This window comes from Protopterus annectens, chromosome 14.part0, assembly GCF_019279795.1.
Source record: "Protopterus annectens isolate FY-2018-M chromosome 14.part0, PAN1.0, whole genome shotgun sequence".
In the NCBI taxonomy this organism is placed as follows: Eukaryota; Metazoa; Chordata; order Ceratodontiformes; family Protopteridae; genus Protopterus; species Protopterus annectens.
The window spans coordinates 739247609-739273983 of record NC_056748.1 but is presented as its reverse complement, the minus strand read 5'-3'; positions in this window follow the sequence as shown (position 1 = coordinate 739273983).

The window sequence follows — 26375 nt, the reverse complement described above, 5'->3', positions numbered from 1 at the left end:
ATAATAATAATAATAATAAGACATTTCACATTGATAGTAACAGGACAAATTTAAGAGATCAGTTTATTTCACAATATAGTCCTATTATTTGAATAGGTTACCTGTTTTTATTCTGGAATCTGATACCCTTTCTATTTTCAAGAAAACATTGAATAATTGGACCAACATTAATGTATATAATCCCCAGTTTTAAGGAGTCAATGTTCTTCACTGGCCTTCAGGTCTGATCTATGTGCCCAAACTTATGAAACTTGTGTAGAAACATTAACTTCTTGATAAGAGTTAGTAGTTGAGGAATTAAATGAATTTGTATAAATCAATGCCTGTTTTCCATTGCAGACTGCAAACAAGAGTCGGGTACCTTCAATCTGGAATTGTGTGGTACAGCTGGGAAGACCTGTACTGATATAGGACTGCAGTAGACATTGGCTATTCCACATCATAATGAACTGCTGTTATATTCATCCTTAAACTACGTGGATTTTACATGAATGAACACATGCTGTCATGTGAGATTTATATTCAGCGAATACAACTTTTCTGCAGGCAGGTTTCAGCTTTGTTTTGGTTTTAAGAAAATTAATATAAGGGTTGATTCACACACTATCAGAGATCTCATCTGGCACTTTGAAGAATATGTTATGGTATGATTCCAAAGATTAAAATACAAAAACTAAAATGATAACTAAGGTATCAAGTTGGTTAAAAATCAAAGGAGGCTTCAAAAATGTCACTTCAGTCGACAGAGAGAAAGAAAATCTGAAAGAGATAAACATGTAGCAACAGAAAGAAGTGTGAAACAGAACAAAGCAAAATAAGTCCATGGTGGAGAAAGCACATATAACTCCTAGTCTAGATGGGAATTACTGCACAACATATGAAAAGGTATTTCTCATACCTGTTAAACTAACAATAGTCAGTAACTTAGTGCACTGAGGATAACCATAATGTATAGAAGAAATCCTACAACCACCACAAGTGCAAAGCTGAGTTCAAACTTGTCATTCCGGTAGAGACTGTATCTCAACATGTACATGAGCATGAAGGAGCTATGAACATCAGTACCAGGGGTTTATATTTATTTATTCCCAGAATAGTAAACAATGTTTAATAAATTAATCTATGAGCAAGTGGGCATTAGGGATACTGAGCATGACCTGAAGAGGATAGTGCCATAAGAATAGTGATTTGGGAATGTGGAAGGGTACAAGAAGAGTGTGCCACAAGAAAAGAAGTGCAAAAGCTATATTTCTGATTGTCAAGAGGAAATCCAGAGGCATGGAATCAAGACTGCTTGTCTAACAATACACATGAGAGAAGTGGGTGTAACCAAATAAGTGAAATCATTATATATACTATTCCGAAAAGGTGATGAAAAGCTGAGGCTGACATTTAAATAAATGGGTCAGAATAAAAGAAAAACATTACCAAACATGTAGATATTATAACAAGCAGAGCCATGAGGAAAATCTTTCCACAAGAGATGTAGATTGTATGTCTATTCTTTCCACAGTTTATAGATCATTTGATTGATGGCCAGTGGTCTGATACATTCAGGGAGAAAAGAAATGTACAGAAATAAATATCTCATTCATAGAGATCAGAATTCATCTACTGGATGGGTATTTAAAAAGATTCACAAAGTTATGCATTAAGAAATAACCTCCACATACACTTGGTGCCATACTAGATAAGTGTTCATTCTTGGAATAACACCTCAAATTACTAATAACTGCTAGTAAGTGAGCAGGTGAGTGTGTTCTGGGCAGCTGCAGTTTGCAATATTTCCCAGTATCCTAGAACTGAGCTATTGCTTTTGTTTTATGGGAATATGTAGTACAAGTTCCAATTGGCTCTTTAATATTTGTGCAGGTGTATGAATGCATACACACACACACACACACACACACACACACACACACACACATGCACACACGCACACACGCACTCACTCACCTTCTGAAACTGAACTTCACATACAACTTTATATTCAACGCAATGATTCAATGAAATGTATTTCAAGCCCAGAGTCTATGAAGGCCAATTAAGGTCTGTTTTAATTTAGACTGTAGAACATACAAATTGCAAAACCATAAGTCTAATAAAGATTTAAATGTTACTAAGTCATTTGCACACCTAGTACCTTTAGGTAAACTGTTCCATAAGCTACCAGCCTTAAAATGAAAAACTGAAAATTTTAAACTAGAATTAATACTAGATAAATGAAATAATAAATTATTATTCCTAGTATTTAAACTGTGGTTAATAAAACCAACTCCCAAACTTGCAGAAAACAAGTCATCCTTAGAACACTTGTACAACAAAATTATATCAACCCTCAGCAGCTGATAAGCTACTGAATAAAGTGATACATTTTGCTTAACAGATGTTAATACTCACATCCAGCTATATGTTTGGTAAATGTTCTGTGAATATGCTCAAGCTTAATCACTTGTAAGATTCCCAACACATAAAATGAGCCACAATATTCTATCATGAGATAAATACTGGAAAAAATAAATTTAACTTAATAAGCCTGTCCCTAGATGTAAAGGACCTAAAAGTAGTCTTTATTAATCCATTACCTATCCTAACAACATAATTCAAATGAGAATCAAAAGAAAAAGATGACTCAACAATTACACCTAAATCCTTGACTGGTTTAACCAAGAAGCACATAGTGTTAAACAAAGCATACGGATAACTATTATTAGTAGTACCAAGCCTTCTTCACCAGATTGTCTTCTACTTTTCTGTACATATGTCCAAACTACCGTAATCTGTTCTTTGACCTTTTCTGCAATTAGAGCTACTGTAGTCTCTGCTGTTATGTCCTCATTCTTTGCCTGTTCCACATGTGTATCCTGCCACCTGTCTCATCTCCATCACTTCTATCTTTCTCAACTGCTCTGACTTTACTGTCCTGGTTTCTGTACCATACAGTAGTACAGGTCTATTTTACACAATATTAATTTCTCATTTTCATTCATCTCTTTATAATATTCATAACCCAATTGATGCATTTACTGTCGCGCCCCACCCTCCTTCTTTTATTTCTGTCATTTGTCTCATAGTAATCTCCTTTTCTAGAGAATTTTTTAGGTTCATAGGTAAGTACTAGACTAGATGCCCTTGTGGGCCATTTCAAACTTATCCAATTTCTCTTTTAGTTCTTGAATTAATCTAACCCATTTGGTGTTAGATCGGCCTTTCCCTTCTCATGGTTGATAATTATATATAACCCCTAATGAGAATAACTGGGATCACACCATAGATAATTTGAGAGGACCCATGCAGGGTGTATATCACATGCTCAAAACACCAAAACATCAAACAACACAACATCGAACTCATAACCGTGAAAGCTGAAAACAGCAAAGCCGCGGAACATAGAATTCTTTCCCAGGGAAGGAATTTGGTGGGCCATTTCTGTGGCTTTGCTATTTCCTCCACTGTGGTGTGATCTTGGAGTTGGTATATTTAAGTAGGGGGGTATGGGGGTGTGGGGTCAAAGCCCCCCACTTTAGACATTGTTTGTAGTATTTGTGTGTTTTGTGTTTTTTGCTGAATAGCGATTTTTTTCCCCAGGGAAAAAAAATCGCTGTTCTCAGCTTTCAGTGTTTTCAGTTTTCGCGATTATAAGTTTGATGTTGTGTTGTTTGATGTTTTGATGTTTCAAGCATGTGATATAAACCCGACCCATGCATGAGATAAAGCATTAGTAGTACAGAGGGGGCAGTTCTGGGGAAAATGATTTGTTTCCCATCCATAGATGCAAGTGGAACTTGAATATGGACAGGGATGAGCTTTATTTTACATGGATAGGGAGTCTATTCCAGAGCAGTGATATCCTCTGTGAGATAGAGCAGTCTCTTCAAACTGTTCTACTGATGTTGTAGAAGATGTTTACATCTCTACACTAAGTATTTCTGATGCCATTTGACTTACTGACATGTAGTAAATATATAAAATTTGGAATGGATGATGCCTTGTAGGCAGACAGAGGTAATCTCTTAATAGTTTGCAGAATACAGAGTATAGTGACTTTGAGCTGGTCCATGTAGGACATATTGTTTAGGCCTTATATCCTTTTTATTGGGTATGCCTTTGGGCGTTCAAGCTGTTTCATGTATCTCATCAGATACATGCAAAGGGGGTATTATAGTCAATGGCCGGCCTAATGAGGGTTGAGTAGAGAGGGCAGTGACATCCAATACACAATCCCTTTGTTTATAAGTTGTGCAATACAGAAACATTTTTGTACTATAATGGGCATATGTTGGTTGAAAGTTAGGTTGCTGTCCACATAAATTCCCAAATCCTTAATAAATGTGTCAACTCTTAGGGGGCATATTGTCAATGTGGTAGTTTCTTTGGATAGATGACTTCCCAAAATATATGATAATGGCTTTTTTGGGCATGATTTTGGCACTAGTCACTTGTTTGGGACAAACCTTCCTGCAGGATGGTTTAGTCATTTGGGGATTTGATGACTGCTCCTAGCTTGCAGTCATCTGTAAACTTAGTCAGCCACACCCCTTTTGTATTGGCTTTTACTTCAGCAAAGCAGAGAAGTAGATGTCAAACAGAAGAGGTCCCGGCACAGAACATACTTAACATTCTTACTGCTTTCAGATATTTTTTCATAGGTTCATAGGGGTTTACTAGGCTAATGACCACCAGGGCCTTTCTAAACCTAGCCATGCATCCCAAATCTCTGACAAGTTTTGATACCCTTGATAAGTGTAAACAGGGGCTTGGGAGATGAAACATTTACAAGCTAGGGCATGGAAGATGAACCATTTACAGGTTGCCTGTGTCCATGAGAGACATAGATGCTAAACCAGGGATGAATCTCCTGTTTCCCATCCAAATGTCCAGGTTGCACTTGAATTGGGTTAGAGAGGAACTCTGCTTCACATGGATGAGGAGCCTGTTCAGAGATGGGGTAATCTCTGGGATACATACCTGTCTCTCCACCAGGTCCTATTTATATCACAGGCAAGGTTTAAGTCTTTAAAATGGGTAATTCTTTTTTAAGCGTTCGCTGATCTAATATAGACCCTAATTTTATACCCCAAATAGACTGCAAAGAATTTTTTCTCAAGTAGGCAGTAAATGCTGGAGGTGTGATGAAGAAGAAAGAGGTAACTGGGAACATATTTTCTGGAAGTGTAATGAGTTAGCAGACTTTAAGGATTCTCTGCAGAGTGCTTCATCTGAGATACTGGGTGAGCAAATTGGTGTAACTAAGGAAATGATTTTTTGAGCTGTGATACAGAATCTGAGTTACTATAAAATAGAAACCAAAGTCTCAATCAACTTTACTAGAAGTAATGAATATAGTAACTGAGATAAAACAACTGGGATTGGGATCCTTAGAAAAGGGTAGGAGCAAATTACACAGGAAAATGGGAATTGAGGGAACAATACATGCAGAGAAGGAATGAGGTTTAAAAGAAGGCAGGACTTGAATGAGCTGTGTAATGTTTCACTGATGACTGTATAGATTATAAGTTATGTATAATGTTTGTAACTGCAGTTATATCAACATGGTTTGTAAAGTATAATGTTTGGAACTGGAATTGTGCAGCATGGCGTGTTTTCCTTTATATAAATGTAAGATTGTCTGTGTTATATGTGATAATTTAATAAACACTGCACTTCTAACCTATAAAGATACTGTCAGTAAAGCTAGAGAATGGCAGAATAGTCTCATTATTTCTAGACGTGCCTAAACCTTCAACACAACAAACTTATACTTTAAATGTCCTCATTAGGTCTCTCTCAGGTGACCCTTCTGTGGTTCAAAGGCTACTTATCCAATAGGTATCAGTCCGTAAAATGGCACTTCACCCTTTCTCCATACCTCATAGTGACTAATGGAAATACCACAAGGCTCTATCTTTGGTCCCCTCCTCTTTAACATTATCACCAACAGTCTCCACACATCCACGCAACAGGCATCCACAATGCAGTATACACAGTATGAAGATGACTCCACACTCATTTGCTCATCTGACATCATGGTACATATCCAAAAAATTAGTCAGGAATCTTTAATTGCCACTATAACATGGCTTTATAACTCACAGCTCATACTCAGCCCTAAATAAAAAATCAAACTACTACTCATTTCCCAAATCCATCTCTCATGAAACAACAAAATTTGAAGTCATCTGTCTTGATAATACAACCAGTGAAGTCACTTCTCATAGCAAATTATTAGGGATGATAGTGAATGATGATCTTAAATTTGACCTGCATATACAAAATTGCATAAGGAAAAACTCATCAAAACTAGGAATGCTTTACAGAACCAAAAACGTTTTCGCCAACATAAAAAAGACTACACTTGCCCCTACTTATCTCCTCCCCACTCTTCTTTATGGCACTCCCATTCTTATTAACCTTCAGGCATCACAAAAATCAAACCAAACAATGCTATAACAAAATTGCTAAATTTTCAAAAAATACCTTTTTCAGAACCGACCACTGTAATGCACTAAAAAAACCTAAATTGGTTAGAACTACCCCACAACTAATACATACACAGCTTCTTAATGCCTATAAAATTATCCAACATCCATTTCCTTGCCAGCAATAAATAACATTCAACACATCTATATTCCCATTCGGTCATTATGATCCAGTGATCAAAAACTCTTGTCTGTTCACAAACTTATCAAATCTGCTGGGCACTGACTATACTTGTACAGTGTTGCTAAGGCCTGGAACTTTTTAACCAGTATCCATCCGGTCAACACCCTCTCTCCCATCCTTCAAAACCATTTTGAAAGACTTCCTAGCCCAAATATGGCTTTGTTCTTGCTCAACACCAGAATAAACTATATCCCTAAATGTGATCAAGTACATTTTCATACCTTACACCTCCTTACTCTCCCTTCTCCATTCACTTCCTTACTTGTATCAATTTCTCTGCCTGGCTTTCTCTCTAAATATACAATAAGTCTGATTTTCTCACACTTCATACTGCAATTCATGTTTATATTATACTAGCTTTTTTAATTTCTCTATAAATGTCTAAATTTCTTTAAATATTAAATCATTGTCATGTAACTTGTATCTGTTCTTAACCAATGCTTTTATATTATGTCGTATTTGGTATAATTATTTAAACTGTATATATTTTTTGTATTATTTTTGAAGATTGTAAAATTATTGTTTTTAAAATGTTTTATAATACTTTGAAGCTTTTCTCCCCAAGTCTCTACTAAAAATGGGTTCCTACTGAGTTGGACTTTCTTGGTAATCAACCATCAATCAATAAATAAATAAATAAAATATTTTGAATACACTGTGTAATCTATTTCAGTTCTCAAAATCACAGATTTATATACCTATACTCTGTTTTTCATATTTTCAATGCATGTTTTATAAATTATTTTATTACTTTAATATCTTGTATTATTTTTCTCATTTACTTTAATATGTTGTGCTATTTTTCTCCTTTACTTTCTCAAATTGCAGTTAACATCTCCAGCCATAATAACTGACATGTTTAATAGGACAGCAGTTTTTAAGTTCTACAAACATCTTTTTCCTCTTCATAACATTGGTTTATGCAGGGTCTATATTACAAGATCAAATGCTTAGGTGATCGAACCCCTAAACATCGAACTTGTAATATCAGAAGCAAAAAAATGTGAATGGCCGATTTAATGCAGGGAAAGATTTCCCTTGGCTGTTCACTGGATTTTGCTGTTTTGTTTACTGTAGAGTGATCTTGGAGTTGGTATATTTAGTTAGGGGGGCTTAATTTGGGTGTAAAGTTATTTTTTTTCCCATGGCCGACCGGCATGTTTTCCTGTGCCTTTCGACGTTTTGGGGTTTGATATTACAAGTTCGATGTTTAGGTGTTTGATCACCTAAGCATTCAATCTTGTAATATAGACGCGGTTTATGCATAAGTCATAATTATCCTTACAAATGTTTTCATTTTCCTTTTCCTTATATCACATACCACTAATCTTCCATGTACTACTACTTTCACATCCAGTACCTTTATTTGTTCACTTCAAAAAAATCTTATTCCTGAGCACATATGACTATCCACTAACCATATAATTTCAGCCTCAGCTCTTTTCCCTTTGTCTTCCTTCACACAACTTGTATCTAACAAGCATACAACCTCTTTACTTTAATTTATCATCATTTTCTTCTTGTTCTTCTCCTGTTACAAAATCCATTGGACTGGAAAAGCCTTTCCAGAACAAGTGAAAAGTTATATATCTCCTTACCTTACATAGTGTATATTGTGAAGATGCCACAACCAAAATGAAACCCACTGCCACGGGAACTAAGAGACTGAACATATGTAAAATAGAAGCAGTACTGTGAGAGTGATGATTCTTAACACCTGATACTAACACACAGGAATAAAATAATAGGGACATAGCACACATTCATTTTGAGGATTGTGGATATGCTGCATGACATCAGTTCACAATGTCTACAGCACTCTGAAGTATGGCTTCAGTGCAGAAGTATGCAAATTAGTTTTTTAGTCTGATATGGTACATAGATACATTTGTCATACTCAGTGATTATGGTTTGTTGAAAAATTAGTATGCTAAAATTTAACTACATAAATGGGGAGCAGTACAACAGCAGAAGTGAGAAATGTAATGCAAGAAGTTATTTACTCTTCAGTGAAAAAAATGAAGGTTGGCCCTATTTTGATTCATAACTACAAAATTTGCTATATTGTAAGAGAGAAAAAAACATAGCAGTTATAAAAATGAAAAATTTTCCAACAAATAGTGCACATTTTTATTACTGTAATGTTTAGAGAAAGAAAATAGAGCACAAATATACCCACTGGAACCACTAGGGAATATAAGAATTAATTTGCATGCCTTTGCTTTCAAGTAACCACCATCAGTCATGTATGATCCATAAGGCACTTTTACTGTGGTGATGGTTTTGGTACCTCAGGAAAAGTGTAGTGAATGGTTTGTTAGTACTTACAGGACTACAAACTGACATCCTTACATAACCTGGAAATACAACTACTTTATTTGGCTGGAGCAGTATAACTATTGTGAATATCTTAACACAAGCTCTGAGAGAAGCATATGAGTCATTCAGTGGAAAGTACAAGCACTCTTGTTACAAGAAGATGAGCAAGATAACTAAGTCACACTACTGCCACTGTATGTCAATGGGATGGGAAACCAGCATAATTTCCTTATGTTTAGCATGATCATATAAATGTGACTTAAAATTGAGTCTGGAAAGAAGACATGAAAATGATAAAAGCAAGATAATGTTAATACAGCATGTCCCAGAATGACCACTTTGGAAAAAATCATACTAAAATTTTATAAGATGCCCTTAGAAAAATTTTGATACAGCAATCCACAAAACAAAGAAAAATAAATAAATGTTCTGGGTTATAAGGTGGAATTTTCCTTTAAGACCTAGACCAGTAAGGTTAATGGACACTAATTTTGCAGATAGAATTCATCCTGATTCTACAGCACAGGGCAGGGGCTGTGTTATGACAAATGAAGAATGTATCACTTTGTCATACTTGTTGGAACAATGATACTGGTTTGCCAGTGTGAGTCAGGAACCAGAATCAAAACTAAGAAAATTACAGAGGCTAAGAAAACCACCTCACTGTCTGATCTACTGACTAACATTGTTATTGACAATGATTTTAAACCTTGACACATTTATTTTATTTATTTATTTAACATTTGTTAACCGGGAAAGTCTGACTTGGAACAAAGCAAATTTTCAGCAGAGGCCTGGGTAGAAACGCTCCAGACACATGTCTTTGTAACATGGGAGGAAACCCACATGAATACAAGGAGGACTTGCAGACTCCACAAAGAAAGCACCTCAGCTGAGAATTGAACCAGAGAACCTCTTGCTATGCGGCAACAATGTGACCGCTCCACCACTGTGCCATCCAGAAATGACATATGAAATAGAGTGGTTACATTCTGGTGCTGTTAAAGCTGCAACATAATTGACTATTGTCAACAGAAAATGAAATACCATTTTGTCCCATCAATTTATTTAAACAGGAGGTAAAATGTTCTTCAGCAAAAAATGTAGCTCTGAAAAAGTCTGCCAGTGCACCTCTATACAAAATGACTGTGCATGTTCTTAGGAGTTCAGTCAGTGTTTAGTCTGTGTGGGCAATAAGAAGGATTCAAAACAGTTACAGTCTCCATGTGGGATTCTTCAAAGTACATGACACTGTTACTTGCTTCTCATCCTACAAGTACATAGTTGCCTGCACCACTGGACACCTGAAAAGTAAATGTCAGCTTAGGAAAGACACTGAGCATCAAGTGGTTCATTCTAGATGGATGAGTATAGAGATACATGTCAGGAGCCTGTTGTACAGCTGAGAACAGAAAATAAAGTGCCCAAACACTAGAGGTGTGAGTGGTAGATCTAGTCAGAACCCATGTGCTTCTGTGACATCACAACTAAAAGAAGAAAAATAAGGCTTGTGTGAGAAGTCTTACAAGAAGTTGTTCCCTACTGCTCCATCATTGGACCAAGCATCCCTCAGTTACTCAGAGTTAATGGAAAACAGCATCCTGCTTCCATGTAGCATATGTCAGACTAACACCTTTCAACACATTGGGGATTCCATGGCCATCAAACAGGTGTTCTGTGATTCTTGTGGTGAGAATTCTCCTATGGCATCTGCAGTTAATATTGACTTGTATAGCATTGCTATGCAAATAAACTGTGATGTGAATCTGGGAGTGTGTGTGTGTGTGTGTGTGTGTGTGTGTGTGTGTGTGTGTGTGTGTGTGTGTATAACAATGAGGACAGAAAATAGTGGCTTTGCCAAAAAGCAGTGATTGGACTGTTCACAATTGTGGGAACATTAACATAGCTACATCCTTTTGATCCCTCAGACAAATTTGTATTGGATAAATCAAAATTAAAAGCTCTTATATTATACATTGAATTTTGTTATTTGTGACAATCTCCATTACTATCTCCTGTGGCAGTCACTGTTAATACACAGCTCTGTAGAGTGTCTAGTATGATTGACAATGGTCTAATGCAATAAGATGTCTGTCAGACAGTTCTGACAAACAGGATGTGGCTTAGGCAAAGAATATAGATATGACACAGTAAGAGGGTCAATTTGTTTAGGTCTCATACTCCATGTTAGGGGAGCCATATATATTACAATAGGACAACAATGTAATCACTTAAAGTGTGTTCTTCATGACACATCAGACATGTCTTTTTCTGTGACATCCATGGTAGATACACAACTTTCTCAGATCTGCCCTTGGCTTATGTTGGAGTCTGGAAAGTTGTAAATGCTGAGAATGTCAGTGAATGCTCACGTGCATTATTTATTTCCCCAGTAATAATGATCTGTATTACATTAATTCATACAAACATTTATGTATTCATGCAGTTCTTTTCCTCACACTCTAAGGCTTTATAGGAGATGAGGGCTTTACACCATTTCATAATGTGTGCCTTGCTGGAAAATCATCACAAAGTGTGACTGTGCCTGTGTTAAGATACTTTATTATGTTTTTGTGTTGGGTAGTTAATGTGATAATTCCATGTCAACATACCCAATATAAAGATGTAGTAGATGCACTTAATTTAGCACAAAGCACAGCAAGCAATCAATATTCTGAGATACTTGTCATGTGTGCTTCTTCTTTGTTAAAAATCAACAGCATCGGCCTATAGATGATTAACTTTGCCAATGTACAAGCAATGGAGTTATTGACCTACAGACGGAGGATGACAACATTTTTTTACAGGCCAGTCTACATTTGGTGTATGTGCAATGTAAATCTTCAATAGGTTACTTAGTAATACACATTAATATTGCACCTGGGTGTTTTAACCATCAACAGTCTTAAGTGGTTTCCCCCCTTTCCTACCTTCTCCCTGCTAACACTGGTGTACCTCAAGGCTCCATTCCTGGACCGATACTTTTCAACATCTTCACTAACTGTCTTCATACATCCTGGTCTCACTCTTCCCTTATTCAGTATGCTGATGACTCCACCATCATCTGCTCCTATCATAATTACCAACACCTGTAAACTCTTACTCAAAACTCCTTCAGCTCGATAGAAAGATGGCTAAACAAAAGCCAACTTATCCTCAACCTGAAAAAAAATGAACTGCTTCTATTCCTCCCAAAGTCTCTATCTCACCAAAAATCATGCTTTGCCAACACCCTGGTAGAAGTAATGACACACTCTAGATGTTATGATCGATGATCAACTTAAATTGACCTACATGTCCAGCACTGCATCAATAAGACTGTCCAAAAACTGGGGATGTGTTACAAAACAAAAAAATTCCTTACCAGTGACTTGTAAACTTGCCTTTACCAATGCTTATCTTCTTCCCAACCTACTGTATGCCTTTCTTATCCTAACCAATCTACAATCCGCCCTTAAAATAAAGCTAGAGCTCTGCTACAACAAAATTGTTAACCAACCTCATAACTTGCACCACTGTATATCTCTAAAAATTTTCAACTGGCTTGAGCTACCTTACCAGCTTCTCCTCTCACAACTTCTCCTCTGTTACTTCAAAATAAATAAATAAACCTAGTGCCTATACTGTCATTGCTCTACTCCTCACTTTCTATACGCCTTATCGCTCACTCTGTAGCTCCGACCAACTTCTGTTAGAAATCTACAAGCCTAAAGCATGCCTAGGTCATTCCCTTTACAGCTGTACTGTTGCTCTAGCCTGGAACAAAATAACTCTAACCATCCGATCCATCCCAAACAGTCTCAGCTTCAAGAAAGCTTTAAAGGAAAAACTGTAACTCTTGGATCTGCATCTGTCATACTACCCACTAACCTCATCTCTCTACCTCCCTTATACTTTCCACTCCCTAACCCCCCTTCTATCTCTCCTACCCACTGTTCTCACTTTCTTCTATGCTACACACTTCCCCATACTCATTCCTAATCTTCCCTCCCACCCCAGCTAGTCAGCCTACCTCCTCTATGTTCCTCCACTCTTTCCTTTTACTCCCATCCTTTTGTTTTTCTTTTCTACCACCTGCATCCTTTTTTTTCTTCTCCTCAACTCCTTCCATCTACTTGCAGATACCTCTGCTGTCCCTGGAAACATTTCTGCTGCTGTAACTTACTACTAACATCACAATTCTCCCTGACAACTTTCCCTGTTTATCTACTCCACTACTAAAACCTTGCAGTCATACTCCGATCACATTTTTAACTTCACTATGTTTAATCTGCCTCTGCCTGTTAATTATGTGATTTTTTAAAACATTATTGTCATCATTCATATCTTTTTATTTATAGTCTTTCTGTTTTGTTGGAACTTTTCTCCCCAGGCCTGCATTGAAAAAGGGCTCACACCCAGATGGACCTATCCCAGTTAACAAATGTCAAAATAAATAAATAAGTAATTAAATAAATGTGATGTCTGTTACTGTAGTGTCATACAGGTGTTGCTAATGTTTTTATCAATGCTCACTTTAGGACTAAATATCTCTTACAATATACTGCATTTACATTTGTACTTTGGTATACTAAGTAGGTGTGTATAGTGTAGCACGTGTACCAGGAAGGACACATCATATCATTGATTACACTAACACAAATGCATCATGCTCACATAACTATAATGTGACATTTGCTATATTTGCCCATTAGCTCATGTATCAATGGCATAATTCTTGCAGGGACATTTATTTTGCCCATGTCTTGTCTGAGCTATCTATCCATTTGTGATAATCACATAAATACATCCTGTGCATACTGATATAAATCATAACATTCAGATACACACCCAATTTATCAGGGGACTGACTGTCCTTGAATTGTACCTTGATTTATGGACATATTCAAGTGCCTCATTTATTATGTTCAAGTGTCACATTGGCTATAGTTAGACAAATGGTAGTGACATATCAGATCATTATTTTGTTTATGTCCTCCTCAAAGTGACACATCTGTGCATGTGTCAAGTCTTTCCTTTTTTTGCTACACACACACACAGCATGCATGAACTGTTACAAATTTACTACAATTAACAACATGCAATTTGCTAAAAAACAATGCTTTTTTCATCATTTATTTCATTAGTGGAATGATTCCAAAGATGTCTGGGATTCTTCTCTATATTGCCACATTGTCACACCGATTACGTCTGTGATTCTTCCCTATATTGCCACATTGTCACACGCATTACGTGTCTCCCAGTTGGGTCTCATCATGAGTTGATGATAATACCCCCATTAAATCTCATCCAATCGGACCTCATCAGGTGGTGATGATAATAACCCCCCTTATGTGTCACCCTGACATCGACTTTCATGGGATGCTGATAATACCCCCATTATGTGTCTCCTGATTGGACCTCATCATGGGGTGATGACAATAGTCCCACTACATGTCACCCTGACATGGACTTTCATGGGATGATGATAATACCCCCATTACGTTTCTGCCAATCGGACCTAATCATGGGAGGATGACAATACCCCCCACTACATGTCACCCTGACATGGACGTTCATGGGGTGATGATAATACTCCCCAATTAAGTGTCACCCTGACATGGATGTTCATGGGGTGATGATAATACCCCCCATTATGTGTCTCCCGATTGGACCTCATCATGGGGTGATGACAGTACCACTCACTACGTGTCACCCTTACATGGACTTTCATGGGGTGATGATAATACCCCCCATTACATGTCACCCTGACTTGGACTTTCATGGGGTGATGATAATACCCCCCATTATGTGTCACCCTGACATGGACATTCATGGGGTGATGATAATACGCCATTATGTGTCTCCTGATCAGATGTCATCATAGGGTGATGATAATATCCCCCATTATGTGTTACTCTGACATGGACTTTCATGGGGTGATGATAATACCCTCCATTACATGTCTCCCAATCGGACCTCATCATGGGGTGATAATACCCCCCATTATGTGTCACCCTGACAGGGGCTTTTATGGGGTAATGATAATACCCCCCATTCTGAGTCTCCCGATCGGACCTCCTTATGGGGTGATGATAATACCCCCACAGAATGTGTCTGCTGATCGGACTTCATCATGGGGTAATGATAATACCCCCATTATGTGTCAGCCTGTCATGGACTTTCATGGGGTGATGATAATACCCACCATTACGTGTCACCACGAGATGGACTTTCATGGGGTAATGATAATACCCCCCATTACGTGTCTCCCGATTGGACCTCATCATAGTGTGATGATAATACCCCCATTATGTGTCACACTGACATGAACTTTCATTGGGTGATGATAATACCCCCCATTACGTATCTCCTGATCGGACCTCATAATTGGGTGATAATAACACTCCCTATTACATCTCTCCCAATCAGACCTCATCATGGGGTGATGAATTGCGATTGGGAGACACGTAATGGGGGGTACGTGTCTCCCAATCACAGTTCACCATATGATGATGATAAAACCCCACATTACGTGTCACCCTGACATAGACTTTCATGGGATGATGATAATACCCCCCATTACATGTCTCTGGATTGGACCTCATCATGGGGTTCATAGTTTCATAGGTTGGTACTAGGCTATCGGCCCTAGGGCCTATACAAGCCTAGTCATAACAGTTCCCTGGATATTTCTTCCCACAATGTTTACTTCCCTGAACCCCTGTCTAGCAGGGCGACTGACATGATCCCCAAGGTAAATTTCCTATCTCCCATACAATTGTCAAGGTTCCTTTTGAAGAGGGCCAAGGAGGAGCTCTGCTTGACATGTATGGGCAGTCTATTCCAGAATATGGGGAGTCTCTGGGTCAGGAACCTATCCCTCCAGCATGTTTTGTTCATTGTGATGACAAGGTTTAGATCCCTGGAGTGTGTGGCTCTGAGGGATTGGAATTTCTTTAAGTGGAGCATGTCCAACAGCTCAGAGTTTGACATGGCTTTGTATGTTAAGCAGATATCACCTCTGAGTAGATGATATGCCACAGAGTATAGCTGGAGTTTTTTTAGACGGTCAGCATAGGACATCTGCTTTTGGCCTGTGATTCTTTTAGTAAGGTATTTATGTGGCCTTTCCAGCTGTTGCAGATGTCTTGTGAGGTACATGCCACATGAGGCATTGTACTCTATAATGGGTCTAATGAGGGATGAATACAGTGGGACAGTGACCTCCTTTTTTCTGGATGAAAAGCCCTTAGTGATGAGGTGTGCCACATAGAAGGATTTCCTGACTGTTGTGGCAATGTGGTTATCGAAGGTGAGACCACTGTCCACCTGTGTCCCAAAGAGGATAACTATACATTTCTTGGCATTAAGCTTGAACCCATGGCTCTGGCACCAATCATCTGTTTCTGTAAGGCCCTTTTGTAGAATATCCACATAATTTGGGGATTTAATAATGGCTCCCAGTTTGCAGTCATCTGCGAATTTTGTTAGCCAGAGTCCCTTAGTGTTGGCCTATACTTCAGAGAAGTAGATGCTAAACAAGAGCGGTCCCAGGACTGAATCCTGAGGTACTCCACTTATCACCTGTCTGGAGCTAGATTTGGAGTTGGCTACTTTTACAGTTGGGCTTCTGTCAGTAAGCCAGTTGGCAACCCATCAAGTGACATAGGGATTTATGCCCAGCTTAGAAAGTTTATCTATGATTCCAGAGTGGGGGAATGGTGTCAAAGGCCTTGGCAAGGTCCAGATAGGCTGTGTGGACATCCTTACTCTCGTCCACAGCTCTGGAGACTGATTCGAAGAAATCAATCAGGTTCAGGTGACAAGATCGGTCCTTCACAAACCCAAACTGGGTGGGGTCCAGTGTTTGAAGGTTGCCAATGTCTTTGTTTCTAAGTTCAATGATAATGCGTTCCATGCCCTTGCAGATCAAGCTCATCAGACTGATGGGATGGTAGTTCCTGGGATCCAAGGTGTATCTCCCTTTGTGGAGTGGGATAACTGTAGCTGTGCACCACTCAGTGGGCACGAAGCCTGAGGTGAGGCTATGATTAAACATGAAACTTAGTTGAGGTGCCAGTTCATTTTGTAGTTCATGTAGTACACAGCCTGGGATGTCATCTGGTCCCATGGATGCTGTATTCTTAGCTTTGGAGAGTGTGGTTTCTACCTGTGTGGCCGTGATTACTGAAATTTGGCAATATTTTGGTATTGAGATGGGCCCTTTAGGGGGTGAGAGGGGCGTGAAGTTGACACTAAATCGATCTGCCAGGATATTGACAATATCCTTGGGATCAGTATATTTAATGCCATTCTGTTGTAGCTCAGAGCAGATCTGAGCATTACCATTTAGATTCTTGACATAACTATAGAATGTCTTGTGGTTGTCTTTGGAATCTTTAGCAATTTTATTTTTGTAACTTGCTTTGGAGGATTTTATGAGGGATCTCAGCTTCTTACTGAGGCTGGTAAGGGAGTTTTTTGCATCCTGTGATTTTTCTCTTTTCTGCAATAGTTTCTTCCTTCTATTGTATAGTTTGTTTATGGCAGGGACCACCAGATTGGCTTCTTTTTTTTGGAGGAGAGCATTTTAGTTCTATTTGGGATGGCACGATTCATGCACGAGTGGATATGTTTGTACAGTGCCTTAGTGTAGGATTCAGCAGTCGAACTTTCAGCTCCCATCTGCATGGGTGTCATGAAGTTTGTCATGAACTTTAATTAGGTGATGATAATATCCCCCATTATGTGTTACCCTTACATGGACATTCATGGGGTGATGATAACACCCCCAATTATGTGTAACCCTGACATGGACTTTCTTAGGGTGATGAGAATAACCCTCCATTACATCTCCTGATCAGACCTCATCATGGGGTGATGAAAATGCCCCCATTATGTGTCTCCTAATGGGACCTCATTGTGGGATGATGAAAATATCCCACATTACGTGTCTCCAGATTGGACCTCATCATGTGGTGATGATAATACCCCTCCATTACTTGTCACCCTGACATGGACTTTCATGGGGTGATGATAATACCCTCCCATTGTGTCTCCCAATCGGACCTCATCATGGGATGATGATAATACCACCATTACATGTCCCCAGATTGGACTTCATCATGGGGTGATGATAATACCCCCCCATTACGTGTCTCCCAATCAAACCTCATCATGTGGTGATGATAACACCCTCCCATTATATGTCACCCCGAAATGGACTTTCATGGGGTGATGATAATACTTCCCCGTTACTTGTCACCCTAACATAGACTTTCATGTGGTGACGATAATACCTCCAAGCACCTATTCCCGATTGGACCTCATCATGGAGTGATGATTATACCCCCATTATATGTCTAAGGATCAGATTTCATCATGGGGTGATGATGATTCCCCACTGATTACGTGTCTTCTCATCTTAACTCAGCATGGAGTGATGATAATTACCCCATTACATGTCTCCAGATAGGAACTCATCATGGGGTGATGACAATACTCCCCCAATAAGTGTCACCCTGACATGGGCTTTCATGGGGTGATTATAAAACCTCCCCATTATGTGTCTCCTGATTGGACCTCATCAGGCGGTGATAATAACCCCCCATTACATGTCACTCTGACATAGACTTTCATGGGGTGATGATAATACCCCACAATATGTGTCACCCTGACATGGGCATTCATGGGAAGATGATAATATCCCCCCATTATGTGTCTCCCTGTCAAATCTCATCATGGGGTGATGATTATACCGCCAATACATGTCACCCTGACATGTACTTTAATGGGGTGATGATAATACCCTGCCATTGCGTCTCTCCTGCTCAGACCTCATCATGGGGTGATGATAATACCCCCCATTATGTGTCACCCTAACATAGACTTTCATGGGATGATGATAATACCCCCAATTACTTGTCTCACAATCGGACCTCATCATGGGGTGATGATAATACCCCCATTATGTGTCTCTCGATCGGACCTTATCATGGGGTGATGATGATACCCCCACATTGCATGTCACTCTGACATGGACTTTGATGGGGTGATGATAATACCCCCACAGTATGTGTCATCTGATCGGACTTAATCATGGGGTGATGATAATACCCCCCTTATGTGTCACCCTGTTATGGACTTTCATGGAGTGATGATAATACCCACCATTACATGTCACCCTGAGATGGACTTTCAGGGGCTGATGATAATACCCCCCATTTCTTGTCTCCTGATTGGACATCATCGTGGTGTGATGATAATATCCCCATTACATGTCACCCTGACATGGACTTTCATTGAGTGATGTTAATACCCCCATTATGTGTCTCCTGATTGGACCTCATAATTGTGTGATGATAACACTCCCTATTACATCTCTCCCAATCAGACCTCATCATAGGGTGATAAGTTGCAACTAGGAGACATGTAATGGGAGAATGTGTCTCCCGATCGCACCTCATCATGGGATGATGATAATACCCCCCATTACGTGTCACCCTGACATAGACATTCATGAGATGATGATAATACCCCCCAATACATGTCTCCCGATCAGACCTCATCATGGGGTGATGATAATACCCCCCATTACGTGTCACTCTGACATGGACTTTCATGGAGTTATTATAAAACCCCCCTATGATGTGTCTTCCAATGAGACCTTTTCATTGGGTGATATCCCCCCATTATGTGTTACCCTGAGATGGACATTCATGGGATGATGATACCCCCAATTATATGTCACCCTGACATGGACTTTCTTAGGGTGAAGATAATACCCTCCCCCTTACATGTCTTCCGATCAGACCTCATCATGGGGTGATGAAAATGCCCCCATTATGTGTCTCCCAATCGGACCTCACTATGCGATGATCAAAATAACCCCCCATTACATGTCTCCAGATCAGACCTCATCATGGGATGATGATAATACCCTCCATTATTTGTTACCCTGACATGGACTTTCATAGGGTGATGATAATACCTCCCCATTACATATACCCTGGCATGGACTTTCACTGGGTTATAACACCCCAATTACCTGTCACCATGATATTAACTTTCATGGGTGATGATACCTGCCATTACATGTCTCCAGATCGGACTTCATCATGGTGTGATGATAACCCCCCATTATGTTATGGAATTTCATGGCGTGATCAAAATACCCCCCAATTATGTCTCCCGATCGAACATTATCATTGTGGGGTGATATACCCCCATTTTGTGCCTTCCAATTACTCCTCATCATGGGGTGATGATAATACCCCCCATTACGTGCCACCCTGACATGGACTTTCATGGGGCAATGATAATACCCCCATTACATACCTCCAAATTGAACCTCATCAAGGGGTGATGATAATACCCCAATTACATGTCACCCAGAGATAAACTTTCAAGGAGCGATGATACTACCTCCACTAGTGTCCCCCAATCAGATCTCCTCATGGGGTGATGATAATACCCCCATTATGTATCACCCTGACCCAGACTTTCATGGGGTGATAATAATAACCCTCCATTAAGTATCTCCCGAGCGGACCTCATCATGGGGTGATTATACCCCTCATTATGTCTCCCGATCAGACCTCATCATGGGGTGATGATGATACCCCCCCCGATTATGTGTCTTCCCATCTTAACTCAGCATGGAGTGATGATAATAACCCCCACTACATGTCTCAGGATCAGAACTCATCATGGGGTGATGATAATACTCCCCCACTACATGTCACCCTGACAAGGACTTTCATGGGGTGATTATAAACCCCACATTGTGTCTCCTGAATGGACCTCATCAGGCATTGATGATAATCACCCCCCATTACATGTCACTCTGACATAGACTTTCATGGGGTGATGATAATACCCTCTAATATGTGTCACCCTGACATGGACATCACACATCTTGTAAGTAGTCAGATAAAGGCTCCATTATCCATCCCCTCCCTGAGACTATTGGTCTCATCAGAGGTTTTAATATAGACTTATGTATTTTAGTGAAACCCTATAATACAGGAATGGTTGGGCATGGTACACTTAAAAAGTGGAAGGTGTCAATATCTATATCCTCCATTATTTGCAAATCATAAATAAACATATTTATTTTACTTATTATATTGTCTATTTCAAGAAGCATAAGAAAACAAAAACTATCCAGATAAATGGAAGCAAGAAACACAACGATAAATCCACAGCGACCAGTTTTATTAATTAAGCACTTTCATCGACCTTAAGCCTCAGACTTCATCAGAAACCTGATATCATCTATTTCCTTATTACCAATTAATTTAAAAGTTTGTATATCTGATAGTAATTCATCCATAGTTTGCAGATAATCACATAACCAATTAATACAATGGCACACTCCCGTCTGCTTCTTTTATAATTATTTTATCATTATTTTGAAAAGACTTCAATGCTTCATATTCCTCAGCAGTTAAATTATATAACTTCTTAAACTTTCCTTTACTATAAAAATCACAAATTTGTTTTTCACAGATATTGTTAAACACATTAATAACAGGATCACAACAGGAATAAAAGTATTACTTCTTTTAAGGTGACCATCCATAAAATTAGCACTATCCTTAAAAATATTTTTTCAAATTTAAATTCCTTGAAAATAGGTTCAAGTCTGTAATTGCATTAACCAAATCATCAGTCCCAGCAGGCACAAATTTAATTCCATGAGATAGCAATGCTATTTCTGCACTGGAATGTTCATACTTAGATAAATTCATAATCAAAGAACGTTTTGGTAACTCATTACAGTCATTTAAACCACCAGAAGTGTTTCCATTAAAGCCTGCTTTCATTTGACAATTTTGTGTAGTATTAGATAAATTCATAGTTAAACTAAGCGCAGGCATATTATACTCATTTACACATTCCGATAGTACATTATAATGACCAAAAACATGTTTATCAAAACCTGCTGTCATTTGGCAATTATTAAGAAAATTCATAGCCAAGGAGCATTCTGGTAACTCATTGCAGTTGTTTGGACCACCAGAAACATTCACATCAAAGCCTGCTTTTGTTTGACAATTTTGTTTAATATTAGATGGATTCACAGTCAAAATATGTTCTGCAGGTATATTATATTCATTTGCACATTCCGATAGTTCATTACAATGAGAAAGACCATTTTATCAGAACCTGCTATTATTTGGCAATTATTAGATGAATTCATAGCCAAAGGATATTTCATCAATGTACTATATACATTTAAACAGTCAGAAGAATTTTCATTAGACCTTACTCTTGTTTTAGAGTTCTGCTTCTTGTTGTTGGGCCTTTCCTCATCCTGCCTCGAGATTTGGACCACTACCTCAATGCATCGTGTCCCTGAACAGTTAATTTCTCTGGTAGGTTGATTGTGATACCTTGATTGGTCTCTAAAAAAGGAGAAGTTGAACCCACACTCTTAATCTGTTTTCTTTCACTACAGCTATACGCGCATCCATTGCAGGTCTTACCTGAAACTCCCTGGGCTGCGATGACATCGAGGGCATGCCTATGTTGTCTCTGCCCACTTCTAATTGGTCATTAGGTAATAAGTGTTCCATTGAAGTCTCACTTCCTACTTCAAGTAGTTGCTGATTGGCTAAAGGCTCAAAATTGTCCAAATCATACATTGATCCCCGTTTACTTTGAGAAGGGAAAACATTATTACTATTTAAGGAATGTTTTGGCCAGGAAAAGATATGACTATTACTGAAGTCATTAATATCACACTGAGGCTTCTTCCTCTTTGCAGTTTCTAACTGTTTATCATACACATCTAGTCTCCCCAGCATAGCATCATACAACAAAATATTTTCATTAAAGGCTGCTGAGTTCACCAATTGTTTTTCTAATGCATTTATCTCTGTACATAGTTAATTCTCTGTAGGTACAAAGAAGTCATTCATAAGACGCATGTAATCCAGACTTAGTTTTATGTTTAATTCCTGCCACTTTTTTAGTAGCTCAGGATAGGTATTGCCATAGGAGGGCATATTCAAAACTCGCAACCCCCGTGGTACAATACCCAGGTCAAGATATGCATGAAAACTAAAACGTTGCCATTGCAGTCTTTTAAAGTTCTTGACCTTATTTTCTAAAGTCTGAATCACAATATGGAAGTCATTTCTTTCAGGTCTCATATCCTTATGACTTACTTTCATACTGGCCATTGAATTAAAATGTTCCAGAAGCGGATTCTCCCTCAGTAGTAAGCCATTCAGCGAGCGAGTTGCAGAACCATTTTCTGAAATAATAGACTGTGCCATGATACAACTGAAAGATAAATTGACGTCCACTATTCCACCAAACCAGTGGCCATTGAATTAAAATGTTCCAGAAGCGGATTCTCCCTCAGTAGTAAGCCATTCAGCGAGCGAGTTGCAGAACCATTTTCTGAAATAATAGACTGTGCCATGATACAACTGAAAGATAAATTGACGTCCACTATTCCACCAAACCAAAACAGCAACAAGTCTCAAAAAAGATGAAATAGTAGCAAAGTGGAGGAATACGTAACAAAACAGCTTAAAGCAAGAAAAAAATGTAGAACTCCACACCGTCAAGCACTTTAATAAAAAAACAAAGCTTTCGGATGAAAATATCCTTCTTCAGTGTCTTACATACATACTTCATAAAAGCAGCATTTTTAAATACAATTTAATTACATCACATGACATAGTCAACCTACCAGAAAAAATCAACTAAAATCAACAATTAGTCTTCTTAAAATAATTTTAAATAATGTGATACAGCTAAGGGACTCGAGGGCTAAACCTTATTTCTCCAGCCAAGGAGATGTTAATTCTGGTGGTGAAAATTTGGCCCTATCACCACCCCTAAGATACTTGATGACTTTTAGTAGAGCCAGTGAATCAATAGAGTATGTTATTAAAAGCAACTGGGACATTTTGAAGGGTCTACATTAGCAAATCGAAAATCCCTTTAACCGAATACCTAAACGTCAACACCTATAACGGGAACAGCAAAAATCCCAAACACAGTAAAGAGAGACAAATAAAATAACGAACTGTCATAGTCGGCCAACCCCACCACCCGCTACATACTACCTACCCAAACAAATAAATAAACCACATACATACACTTAACCAAACCCTACTTCTAACCTAAAGTAAAGCACCAAAACCCTACATCTAACCCTACACTAAACCCCATATACACAACTAACTATGCACTATCCTTAACCCCTCCTTAACCCTAAGGTCCGTAACTACTGCACATGTCCCTTACAGACATACACACAAAAAAATAAATACACATACATATAACAAAACCCTACTTCCAACACTACACTAAACCCCACAAACACAACTATCTATGCAGTATCCTTAACCCCTCCCTAACCCTAAGGTCTGTAACTACTGCATACTTCCCCTACAGACATACACCCAAAACAAATAAATAATGCACATACATACAGCTAAATAAAACCCTACTTCTAACACTACACTAAATCTTACATACATTACCTATCTATTAACTTACTTGTAAACGGATTGCTGTAGATGAAGCTGGTACTCAGAAAAACCTCCAGGCAGTCGAGTGAACAGTTCACTTTTATTAATAAACCACACTAAAATTAATTAACGCTCTTCCACATGTAATACTCGCGTTTTCGTCTCACAAATGTGGGACTTCATCAGATCTAAGGTAGTTGTGCAAAGAAACATTTAAATAGGTGAATATCCTATTAATTAAGAAAAATGTGCCAATAACACTCAATTTCCACATTTTAAAATGCCCTATCGGCATCAATATCTCATGAATATTCATGAGCGTCTACATTAATTATTAAGCATCTCAGTGGTGAGCACTGATACCATATTCCAAAGGACATACATTCCTATGTATTCTTCATTCACGCTGTTGTGCCATACACTTGATGCAAATTTGTCTCAATGTTAAGCTTGAATCTGCCATTACATATATATATTCTCAGTAAACTTGAAGTCATGCAGTGTATTGACATTACGTACTTATAAGGAATTTTTAATTCGTAAAATCCTTGACCACTTCTTAATGCAAAAGAAAAATCAATGTTGCCTGTGCCACATCCAATTAATATAAGAAGTTAAAAATACTTAAAAATACTTAAAAACATAGCTGTATAAACGTATATAAACATATCAAATATATAAATATATGAATGAATAAATATGTATAAATATAAAGTGCATTAAGTGTGTTTAAAACCAAACTAGTGACAAAATGAATATTACATACCTTGTAAATGTTAAATTTATAGGGACTTAATAAATATAACTAGTAAATTTCTTAAAATCTTTGTTGTTATTTTATGTAAGGTTGGGAGTAACATTCCAAACTGAAATAATATAAAAAAGTTTTATTTTTATTTTTATTTAAAATATTAGTGTATATTCATTTAATCCTTCCATGGTCCACTGCCCCCTAGTGTTAAGATCTGGAATTCAATTATTTAAATTCTATTTGCTTTTAGTCTTAATATAGCTCCTATGGATATGTAATCATTTAATCCTGGACTTTTACTAGCATCTAAATGTACCTGCCACCAAAGCTCCCTACTCTCTAATGTGTCTTCCCATGGGCCTCCCCTGGGATCAATCTGAATCTGTTCTAACACAAAAAACAAGTAGGTTGCACCTAAACAAATTTTTGTGTGTTTATAGAGTGCATTTGTTTCTCTTTCTTTTTTAATATCATAATTATGTTCATAAACCCTCCTTTTTAATGGTCTCTCTGTCTTTCCAATATAGAAAGATTGACATTTTTGGCAGGTCGCTAAATACACTACTCGTTGGGTTTCGCAATTATAATACCTGAAACTTTTTATTGTTTTATTTCTGCTCTCCAAGTGTATTTATTTCTTATTTATTATAAAAATACACTGGGGGCATCTCCCACACTTAAAGGTTCCTACTAGTTCGCCCAAATTCTTTTTCTTGAATTTCCCTTTACTTTCAACCATATTCTTAATATTAGGTGGATTTTTGTAAACAATTTTAGGTACTATTTCTCTAACCTCTTCAATATCAGTATATGTTAGGAATGTTTTCCATTCTCTATTAAATATTCCTCCTATGTCTTTGTTTAAGGAGTTATACTCTATTATTAATCTTCTTTGATGACTTTTTATTTCACCATCTATTTTTCTTGTATTCTCTGTCCTTTCGTTTCCCAAACCAACGTCAATATTTCTTTCTATCCCTTTAATAGGGAGAAATCTACCACTTCTACCTAATTCCACTTCTTTCCTTATATTTTTTATAAATTCTCTAGGATAACCTTTATCTAAAAACATATTTTCTAGTTTGTCACATTCTTCATAAAAATCCTCTTGTCTACTTGTCATCCTAGACCCCCTCACAAATTGCCCTTTTAGGATGTTTTTCTTG